At 36.7% G+C, this 11,830-nt stretch overlaps 1 non-coding gene across 1 annotated transcript; it reads right to left on the reverse strand.

Annotated features, from left to right (window-relative positions):
- Positions 1-2,512: 2,512 nt before the first annotated feature.
- Trnat-cgu (transfer RNA threonine (anticodon CGU)) lies at positions 2,513-2,586 on the reverse strand. The gene has a single exon. It is a non-coding gene; the product is annotated as a tRNA-Thr (tRNA).
- Between the last annotated feature and the right edge of the window lie 9,244 nt (positions 2,587-11,830).

Genomic DNA, 11,830 nt, shown 5'->3' on the forward strand with positions numbered 1-11,830 from the left:
AGGTTGGTTCTCCAGTTTGTTTATCTTCTCAGATTTTTGCTTTAGATTTCCTCTTCTCCCGAACTGCCTTTCAGTCATCTGTTAATCCACAGAGAAGATGAAGTAACAAAATAAAGTCATATTAGCTGAAACTTTCCTGATATTTTCTCTGTGCAAGAGTTTAACTCAGTTCATTCTTATTGCAACTCAATGAGAAGGACTGTTATTACTCCCATTTTACAAATAAGGAAACCAAGAGTTAGCAAGATGCCCAAGGTCACGCTAGTAACAGCAACTCATGGAGAGAGCACACTCACTGTGAACTGTCTGAGCCTCAAGCCAAGTTCTAATCCATCATGTTTACCTGCTTCCATGCCACGTCTAAATTGTTCGTGGTGCTTCAGAGTTCACACAGTCCTTTCAAACTCCTCCTCTTCCTTATTCCATAGGTATATAAATGAGTCCTGCATTGGTTTATTATGTTCTTCTTTTTATATCTTTTCAGTTCTTAAGCCTCAAGTTCCTCTGTGCTACAATGTTTAAGATTATTTTTTATTGGAACTAAAAATGCACACCGTGTAGGAGTCAGATATAGTTTTGCATTGCATAAGGACATTTCAGATGGACCCCATCTATGGCAGTGGTCCCATAGCAGTATGATAGCTGAAATATTCCTATCACCTACCAGGTGACTGCTGTAGTGCAATATGTTACTCTTGTGTTTGTGGTGGTGCTGGTGTAAACAAACCTGTGCTCCCAGTTGTAACAAAGTATAGCGCACACGATTATGTTCAATTATGTACATGATACTTGATAATAATAGTAAACAACTACGTTACTGCATTTTGTATTTACTATTCTATCCTTTGAATGTTATTTTAGAGAATGTTCCCTACTTATAAGAAGGGAACTGTAAACAGACTCATGTAGGTCCTTCAGGGGGGATTCCAGAAGGCATTGTCACTGGAGAAGACAGCTCCGTGCATGTTACTGTTCCTGAAGACCTTCTAGTAGGGCAAGAAGCAGAGATGGAAGAGTGATATTAATGATCCTAACCCTGTGAAGGCTAGGATAATGGGTGTGTTTGTATCTTAGTTTATAACCAAAAATTAATAACTAAAAAAGTTTACAAAATAAGGATACAAAAAAGTTTTTTTTTTTTTTTTTTTTTGTTGTTGTTGTTGTTGTTTTTAAGACAGGTCTTGCTATGTTGCCCCAGTTGGCCTTGAACTCCTGGACTCAAGAGATCCTCCTGCCTCAGGCTTCTAAGTAGCTGGGACTATAGACACTCATCACTGTGCCCAATCAGAAAAGTATTTTTTTTACGGTTTTACAATGTGGTTGTTTTCTTTTCTTTTTTATTTCTGCAGTATTGGGGATTGAATCCAGGACCTTAAAAGTGTTAGGCAAATTCTCTGTCAATAAGCTGCAATTCTCAGCCTAATGCATTTCTATTTTAAACTAAATATTATTAGAGTCAAAACTATTTTTGAAAAATAAATGTTTACTAAGTAAAAAATTAGGGCTAGGGAGGTAGCTCAGCTGGTAGAGTGCTTGCCTCGCAAGCACAAGGCCCTGAGTTCGATCCCCAGTACCGCCAAAAAAAAAAAAAAATATATATATATATATAGTAAACTAAGGCTAATTTATTATTGAAGAAAGAAAATATTTGTTTTAAAATTTAGTGTACTCTAAGTACACAGAGTTTATAAAGTCTACAGTAGGGAATAGTAATGTCTAGGCCTCCATGTTCTCTTATCCACTCACTCACAGACTCACCCAGACAACTTCAATCCTGTAAACTCTAGTAGTGGTAAGTGCATTCCCTTTTTATCTCTTATAGTGTGTTTTATTGTTATTTACCATATCTTTCCTATCATTAGATATGTTTCGATACACAAATGCTTACCATGTGGTTAAAATTGCCTGCAGTATATAGCACACTTTCTTGCTGTATGGGTTTGCAACCTAGGAGCTGAATAGATCATAACATATAATGTAGGTGTGCAGTAGGCTACACCATCTAGGTTTGTGTAGTACTCTAGATAATCACACAATGGCAAAAATCACCTAAGGATACATTTCTTAGAATGTATCCCATCATTAGGTGACACATGACTATAGTTCTATAAGGCCTACTATAAGAAACATTGATTCTCTGGACTTGAATTCTTGCTCCCAAGTCCCCACCTCCTGCAACAACTTTCAGCTATTTTACCTGTATCTTTTGGTATTTGTCTCCATATCTCTAAATATCTCTTAATGTCTCTAAATATACTAGAGATATCTTTTTTTTTTTTTGGGTGCTGGGGATCAAACCCAGGGCCTTGTGCTTATAATGCAAGCACTCTACCGACTAAGCTATCTCCCCAGGCCCCGGGATATCTTAATATCTCTGGAATATATAGCTACCTCTTGCTTTTTAAAAATTTAGATGTTATTTATGAAAGATATATTGCTTCTTTCAAGTACTCCAAACCCCAGCGTACTTCAATCACACATATACACACTTTTTTTTTTTTTTTTTTTTTTTTTGCGGTGCTGGGAATTGAACCCAGGGCCTTGTGCTCACGAGGCAGGCACTCTACCAACTGAGCCACATCCCCAGCCCCATATACACACTTTTTTATCCATTCTCCCAATATAGTTCACATTATAATGTTGGTTAAACCAATAATATACATTTTATTATGACTATGTAAATGCTTACATACTAGACTTTTTATACAACTTTTTGATTTTCCTGGAATTAATTAATGCTTTGTTTTTAATTTTCACTTAATTTTGTTTTAATATAGTTATAACTAACTCGTAACCAAATTTTCCACCTCCCCCCAATGTATTTCTTCTCAAGGTAGTCGAATATATTAAACAACTTATCAATTTTATCTTTTTGGAAACATCAGAGAGTCATGTGATTTTCTCTATTTCGACCTTGGTTCTTCCTACACTGGCAGCACAATTATTGTTCTGGGAGCAAACTTCGTTATTCTTGTTGTAGATGGACACGATACCTTTATTTTATTTATTTATTTGTTTATTTATATATTTACTTTTGTATACTAGGGATTGAACTTAGGGGCACTCAACCACTGAGCCACATCCCAGCCCTTTTTTGTATTTTAGTTAGAGACAGGGTCTCGCTGAGTTTCTTAGTGTCTTTCCATTGCTGAGATTGGTTTTGAATGCGTGATCCTCCTGCCTCAGCCTCCTGAGGCACTGGGATTACAGGTGTGTACCACTGTGGCCAGGTTTATTTATTTATTTTTATGTGGTGCTGAGAATCAAACCCAGTGCCTCACATGTGCTAGGCAAGTGCTCTACCACTGAGTCACAACCCCAGTCCCCAACTTCATTATTCTGAGGATTTATATCACTTCTTTTTGTGTTAGATCCCATTTCTAGGATCCTATGGATTTTAGTCAGCTTTTGATACTTTTTTTAATGACTCAAAATATGAATGACTTACAACAAAGAAGATTTGTTTCTCACTTTCATTAGACATCCTCTGTGGGTTGGCTGCATATCAGCTTCATGTTGGCTCCTTCCCAGGACTCAGGAGCAATCTTCTTCTGGGCCATGCCAGTCTTTTGGTTGAGAAAAGAACAGTACATTCACCATTTCCATTTATACTCCATTATTTAAAGTAAATTGATAGCCAAGTTTGATGTCAGTAGGAAGATAGGAAGTAAAATTCTAGTCCCCAGTAGAGAGGGGCAGTGTATATTTAAGACTTAACATAATCTATTATGCATTCCTATTTCTTAGTTTGCTCTGACATTTTTGGGGAACCCATACCTCAAAAACTTCCTGAGGCAGGATACCCAAGAGTTACATATATTGAACCTTGTCTGAAAATATCTTTTTACTCAATTGTAGTGTATTTGGGTATAGAATTCTAGATTGGAAATAATTTTCCTTAGAATCTGCTCTTTTCCTATTTTCTTTTCTTTTTTTTTTTTTTTTTTTGCGGTACTGGGGATCGAACTCAGGGCCTTGTGCTTGCAAGGCAAGCACTCTACCAGCTGAGCTATCTCCCCAGCCCTCCTATTTTCTTGATTCCAGTGTTGCTGTTGAGAAGTCCAGTGTAATTCTATTATTCATTTGTAATTTTTTCCTTTTGGGAAAAAAGTCTCTTTTTAAATTTCTAGCATTCTAAAATTTTACAGTGGTGTGTCATGGTGTGGATTTGTTTCTATCCATTGTGTAGGATATTTGGTAGGCTCTCTAAATTTTGAAATTTATATCCTTCATTATGGGAAAATTTCTTGAATTATGCTTTTTATCATTTTTGCCCCCCCATTTCTATTTAGCTTTCTCCTATTTTATTTCTAATTAGAATATTTACTAATAAATTGTTCTCTCTCTCTCTCTCTCTCTCTCTCTCTCTCTCTCTCCCTTTTTCTTTGTGGTACCGGTAATCAAACCCAAGGCCCTGCACATACTAGGTAAGCACTCTGCCATTCAACAGTACCCCAGCCACCAAATTTGCTGTTTGAAATTTTTCTTCTTCCTGCTTAGTTTTTCTGTCCTCTAAGTTACCTATTTCCTTTTTTGTTTGGTCTCTGTATTCTATGTTGAAGACATTTCTTTCTGTTTCAAAAACATTTTTACTTTTAATTAACACATAGTTGTTTAATATTTATTTATGGTATACAGTGTGACATTTCAATACAGGTATACAACGTGTAATGATAAGATCATTTAGTATCTGTACAGCAAACATTCAAAATCCTTAGAGATATTTCTCACATTTCAGATAATCCTGTGATAAGTTCAGAAATTTCATTTTAGTCACTCCATAGAATTACTCTCCAATATTCCAATGTAGGGCAGAAGTCTTTTGGCTGCACAGAGTTGGGTAGAAAACTGTTTCTTTTTCTTTTCTTTGTTTGGTACCAGGGTTTTTTTTTTTTTTTTTTTTTTTTTTTTTGCACTGATGGGGATTGAACCCAGGGCCTTGTGCTTGCAAGGCAAGCACTCTACCAACTGAGCTATCTCCCCAGCCCCTGGTACCAGGGTTTTAACCCAGGGTTGCTTAGTCACTGAGTCACATCCCCAGGCCTTTTAAAAATATTTTATTTGAGACAAGGTCTTACGAAATTGCTGAGGTCGGTCTCAAACCTGTAATCCTTCTGCTTCAGCCTCCAGTCACTGAACCGCCACCACACCTGGCTCTGGAACTGCTTTTAAAATAGACTTTCAAACAATCCTCCTGTTTCCAGTTCTATCTCCATTTCCAAGAGTACCAGGTGGGGATTGAGGCTGTGGTTCAGAGGTAGCTGCTTACCTAGCATGTAGGAAGCCCTGGGTTTGAACCCCTTACGATAAAATAAAACAAATAGTGGGTGCATCAATTTCTACATATATTGTGGGGTTTACAATACACGGTTTGCTTCTCATCTTTCCCCTTTTCTGGGGTTGGATCCAGCTTTCTTGGGTCTGCTCAATTGTTATTTATCCATATACTTTCGGTCTTCAATATGTTTTTGTGGTGATTCCTCTTCTTTCACATTGTTCTTAAAGTTTATCCTTTCTAACAATCACTTCTGTATTGTCTTAGAGAATTTGGTGTGACAGCAGAGGCAAGTGCTGGTGTTCAACCTGTCTCCCTCTTTTTTTTCTTTTTTAAGTGATGCCTCGTGCATGCTAGGCAAGTGTACCACCACTGGGCTACACCTCTAACTTTCAACTTGCCGTTTTAAGCAAAAGTCTTATGACAGAACAATCAGGGAAGGTGCCCGTATCCCTGTTTTACAAATGAGAAACAGAGTTTAATTGACTTGCTCAGATTGGCAAAGCATCCTGGAAAAAAAAAAAAAAGAGAGAGAGAGAGAGAGAGAGAAAGAGAGAGATGAGGATGTAGTTCACTGGTTGAGTGCTTGTCTAGCATGTAGAAGGCCCTGGGTTCAAACCCCTGTACCAAAACAAACAAACAACAAAAAACATAGTCTTTGTTATCAGAGGCTTGAGTAGGAGTCTAGGTTTTTCCTTCTGATAGTTGTACTTTTTGACAAGTTGTTTAATCTCTTTCTCACACACACAAAAGGGATAATAACAATAGCACAACCTTACCACCCTATTATGAGGATTCAACTAAGTAATATGTGTAAAGTATGTAAAGTACTCAGAATAGTCATTGGCAGATAGGGTCACAGGGTTCTTATCCATTAATACCTAAAGAAACAAATAACAAAACTGAACTGACAACACCCAAAATTCATCAGTATCTACAATACGTAAAACTAAAATGTTATACATAAATGAAATGTTTCCTTTTTAAAAAGTGGTAATGAAAGAAGCAAAATAACTAGATGCAGTAAAGTGTGGCTCCTCACTGTGCCCCTATTCTTCAGAAGCAGAGTGAGAGCTGCTGACAAATTGTGAAAATTCTTCCTAATACCTTCACTAACTTGCAAAGAATAATTGTGAGAGTGTAGATAACCAACCTGGGGAGGTATGTGTTTTAGTGAATAAAATTCAATAAAATTAGAGATCCAAGATGAGACATTAAAATAAGAGAATGATTGAGAGCCAAATAATGTTTTTACTGATCATATGAATAAATTTGCAACAGCAAGGAACAAATTACTCTGGGTTGAAGCCAGGCTAATGGCATGGAGGAAAGACTTTAGGAAATCACAGTGAATCAAGAGGGAAAAGACAGATTTAAGAATTGCAAAGAAATAAAATATATGGTCAAATATGATTCAATATATGGCTAACTGGTATTCCAGAAGAAAAGACACAAATTAAAAATAATTAAGAGCTACTATAAAGAAAACCACAATCTTACACCAGGGACAAAAACTTTAGAACAATCAGAATAGAGATATAATCTGATTAAGTTATCGAACTTCAGGGATAAATATGTAGATTCTTCAGGCATCCTGGAAGAAAAACTAAATCAACTGTAAGGGAAAAAAATTAGACTCATCTTAGACTTCTTCATAGCAAATGTCAGGAAAAAAGACAAACAATCCATGGTTACAAAATTCTGAAAGAAAATGAGAAAGTGGAAGACACAGATTTTGTTGCTGTTGTTGTTGTAGTACTAGGGATTGAAAACAGGGAAACTCTTCACTGAACTATATTCCCAGCCCTTTTTATTTTTATTTTGAGACAGGTTCTCACTAAGTTGCCCACACAGGCCTCAAACTTGCAATCCTCCTGCCTCAGTCTACTGACTAGTTGGTATTACAGATATGCAACACCATGAATGGCCCCTAAGCAGTATCTCTATGCCATTATTCAAATATAAAGGCAAGAACAGGCAAAAAAGAACTCAGGGAATTTAGCCATTAAACATTATTTTTAAAAATTAGAATTTATATTTTAAATTATACATTGAAAACATAAAAATTGCACCTACTTATGTGTTATCATGTGTTGTTTAGATACACATATGTAATATTTAAACTAGGCTAAACATCTATCTTCTCAAACATTTATCATTTCTTAATGGTGAAAACTCTGAAACTTCTTTCTTCCAGCTTTCTGAAATGTATAATACATTATTACTTTTTTATCATTGCTATCTATAGTTACCCTACTGTACATTAGAATTTCTTATTCCCATCTAACTGTAATTTAATATCCACTGATCAGCTTCTCCTCATTCCTCCCAAACCCCTCCCTTACCCACCCCCATTGCTCCCCAGACTCTGGTAACTATTTGACACTCAACTTCTAGGAGATCAGCTTTTTTAGATTCTGGATTTGAGTGAGATTATACAGTACTTGTCTTTCTGTCCCTGGTTAATTTTACTTAACAAATTCATGTCGCTGAAAATGACAGGATTTTAGTCTTTTTTATGACTGAGTATTATTCCATTGTGTCTATGTACCACATTTTCTCTATTCATTAATTGATGAATACTGAAGTCGTTTCCATTTCTTGGTTATTGTGAATAGTGCTGCAGTGTATAGATGTATAGATGCAGAGTATAGATGTCATGTTCACATACTGACGTCAGTATGATTTCACTTCATACTGATTTCATTTCCTTTGGATATATATCCAGTAGTGGGTTTGCTGGATCATATGATAGTTTTAGATTTAATTTAACCTTCTAGTTTTAGTTTAACTTTCTGTGTTAGTCAACTTTTTGTCAGTATGATGAAAATACCTACAAGAACAAGTTAGAGGAGGGAAAGTTTATTTTGGCTCATGGTTCCAGAGATTTAGTCCTTGGTCAGCAAAGTCCATTGCTCTAGGCCCAAGGAGAGGATGAACATCCTGGTGGAAAGGTGTGGTGGAGGAGCACTGCTCCATTCATGGCAGTCAGAAAGAAGAAACAATGGGGAAGGATCCTCAGGGAAGATGTACCCTTCCAGGGCACACCCCTAGTGACCTACTAGTGGTTGATTGTTCCCTTTACTCTGCAGGAGTTTTTAGTTTGATGGAATCCTATTTGTTTATTTTTTCTTTTGTTTCCTATGCTTGGGGGTGGGGGGAGTCTTATCCAAAAAAATTCTTGCCCATTCCAGTGCCTTGAAGTGTTTCCCTAGGTTTTTTCCTAGTAGTTTCATGTCTTACATTTAAATCTTTAATCCATTTTGAATTGATTTTTGTAACTGGTAAGTATTAGTCTTTCTTAAGCAAACTACTTAGTAAGGAAATCCCACCCATTAGATCAGGAATGAAAAACCCAGAGACGATGATAAGATAAAAAGACTAAACTGTGATATTAGCATGACTGTAATATTAGCAACTTGCAAGGCTGAGGCAGGAGAATCACAAATTTGAGGCTAGACTCAGAAACTTAGCAAAACCCTCTCTAAAAAAAATAAATAAATAAAGAAGCACTGATGATGTAGCTGAGCAGTAAGTGCCCCTGGGTTCAATCCCCAGTACCAAAAATAAATGAATAAATAAAATAAAAATAAAAAGACTAGAGGTAAGTGCCTAATCCATTTGAATATAGAAGTAAGATTAAGCAACTAGAGGAAATATGGTTGCTAAAGTCTATGAATATTGTAAACCCTAACAAAAGAGAAATAACATGTGCCACAAAAATTGGAAGTGGGAATATGGAAGGTGGGAGGAAATGTAGAAATGTTAAATATCTCATTTTGTAGAACAAGTAGTCGATTGACACTATTAATCAAGAAATATGGGCTGTCTGATTTCCAAATTTTTTTGAGGGGGAGGTTTATTTCCCTGGCCCTTATTCTTTTTTTTTTTTTTTTTTTTTTTAGTTTTTTGAGATTTAATGAAGCTTAAACCAATTCTGCAGAGATGCCTTCCAAAACCATCTAACTCCAAAGCATTTTCTTTCACTTGAAAAAACTGATTAGTTTCTGTGCCTTTCCTTAAATAAGCTGATTGATTAACATGAATGCTAATTGTTGAATATGATAACCCATCCTCAATTCTAGGGACAAGATTATTCCTAATTTTGAAAGGAGAGTGTTAAGGCTTGAAGGTGAAAAGGAATGTAAGAACAGGGCTCAGGGATCATGCTAGGGTTTTAGTCCTGGACCCTAACACACCAGCAATGGCATTGTTCTGCACCCTATAGACAGGAGCTTAGATGCCAAAAAGGATTTTGAGGTCAGCCAAGGTGAGCTTGGTGACAGATTCTCCAGATCCAGATAGAACCTGTTTGGCCAGATCTTTCTTTTTTTCCTGGAGCTGTAAAATCTTCTCTTCCACTGATCCTTTACAAACAAACCTGTGTATGACAACATCTTTCTGCTGCCCTACTCTGTATATTCGGTCACAAGCCTCATCTTCAAGTGATGGATTCCAGTGCATATCCAGAAGAAAAAGATGATTTCCTCCAGTCAGGTTTAGACCAACACCTCCAGCCAAGAGAGAGATTAGCATAACCTGAGGGCCTCTGGAGTGGTTAAATACCTCCACCAAGTCCATTCTCTGTTTGGGGTTTATGGAGCCATCAATGGTGGCATAAGTCAATTCGTGCTTCTTAAGATGAAGTGCTACAACTTTCAGTATGCTGGTCCACTGAGAGACAACGACACTCTTTTGGGACCCTGAATTTCTTGGGATTGCCTCCAACTCTGCCAACAGAGATGATATTTTGGTGCTCACTTGTGTGTCTTTAAAAAGTTCCACCTTGAAGGATGTACCATTAAGGGAAACAGTAGGAGATGATTCTGAGTCATGGAGTTCGGACAGGGTCAAAGCACTGAGCTGTTTCTCTAGGGACAAGACACCCTTTGCTCTTCAGTTCTGTAGGGTCCAGGGCCAACTTCCTGGCCCTTATTCTTTGGACTATTTTTCATATCTTTGCTGCCTTTTCCCTTTATATCTTTTTTTAAAAGTCAATGTGCATTGAATATTAATCTACAAAACTGAATACTTAATAAATGTTGTTGAAGTAATTTTTCAGGTTGTACCAAATGCTAAGTCCTAGGAGAATTGGGAATATGTTTTATTCATCTTTGAATTTTCTTAGTACCTGGCATAGGGGCTTGAACATAGTAGACCGTTAATAAATTTTTTTGAATAAATGAATTAATTTTCTTTGTTCCATATACATTTTGTCGCTAGAATAATGGTTGAAGACTAGCTAGAAATATAAGGAAAATGAACCATAATTGGAGAATATAATAAAGCTTGTCACCTAAACCTGAGATACCTATTACAAATGCTTCTGATGCCTCATTAAAAACATTCTATTGTTTTCAGAGTCTATTTTCCTCTCAGTAAATAATTTCTTCTTACTCTAATTTAATCCTGCCATCAAAAGGATCATTTCCAGACACAGATCTGATCCTGTCACTTCTCTGCTTAAAAACCTCTAATGACTGCCTCCTTGACTATATAGCAGAGTCCAGATTCTTAAGCATGTCACTGAAGGTCCTATATGATCCAACCTCAGTCCATCTGTTCCTGGCCAATGTACCCTTACATGCTATCCATCAGTAAAACTTACAGTTTCTGGAACATGCTATGCACATTAAGCTTCTAAGTCTTTGCTCATGTAGTTTTCTTTACTTAAACTGTCCCTCTTGCTGGACTCAGTGATGCACACCAGTAGTCCCAACTTCTACAGAGGCTGAGACAGGAGGATTGCTTGAAGCCAGGAGTTTGAAGTCAGCCTAGGCAACAGGGTGACTCCCTCTCAGAACAAATAAATAGAAGTAAAAATAGTCACTCCTCTTCCTGCATCCTTTTCTTCTCTTGCTTCTTTACCCATCAAGGTACTCTCATCATGATGCCCCATTTCTCAGGGTCCAACTCAAATACTTTCTCTGCAAGGTTTACTTTCTCAAGCAAAAATAATTAACACCATTTGTGCTCCCATAGTCCTTTGCTCAACTCCACATACTGTATTATATCTAACTGTACATACATTTAATATAATATTATCTTCTAGTTTGCAACTTCCTTTTTTTTTTTTTTTTTTGGACTGGCGATTTAGTGCAAGTACAACTTACCAAGTTATATTCCCAGCACTTTTTATTTTTTATTTTGAGACAGAGTCTCATTAAGTTGCTCAGGGCCTCACTAAGTTTCTGAGGCTGGTCTTGAACTTGCCATCCTCCTATCTCAGATTCCTGAGCCACTGGGATTACAGGCATGTGCCACCATGCCTGGCTGCAAACTTCTTGATTTGTGTATTTCCTTTCCTCATATTTAGGCTATGTCTTACATATCTGAGTGCCTGACATTAAATGTTCAGTAAATGTAGTTTGGAATAATTTTTTAAAAGCTTATATATTCAGGTTCTGAGTGTGAGCAGGTCTGAACCAAAAATTCTAAGAGTTATAGGAGAAGGTAGAAACGATGTCTCTTAAAACCATAGATGACTTTCTGTCTTGATAAAAGAGAAGACATGAATATTTTTTCAGGGGCAGACTATTATGGGAAAACTGCATG

This window comes from Sciurus carolinensis, chromosome 2 (assembly GCF_902686445.1).
Source record: "Sciurus carolinensis chromosome 2, mSciCar1.2, whole genome shotgun sequence".
NCBI classification, from domain to species: Eukaryota; Metazoa; Chordata; class Mammalia; order Rodentia; family Sciuridae; genus Sciurus; species Sciurus carolinensis.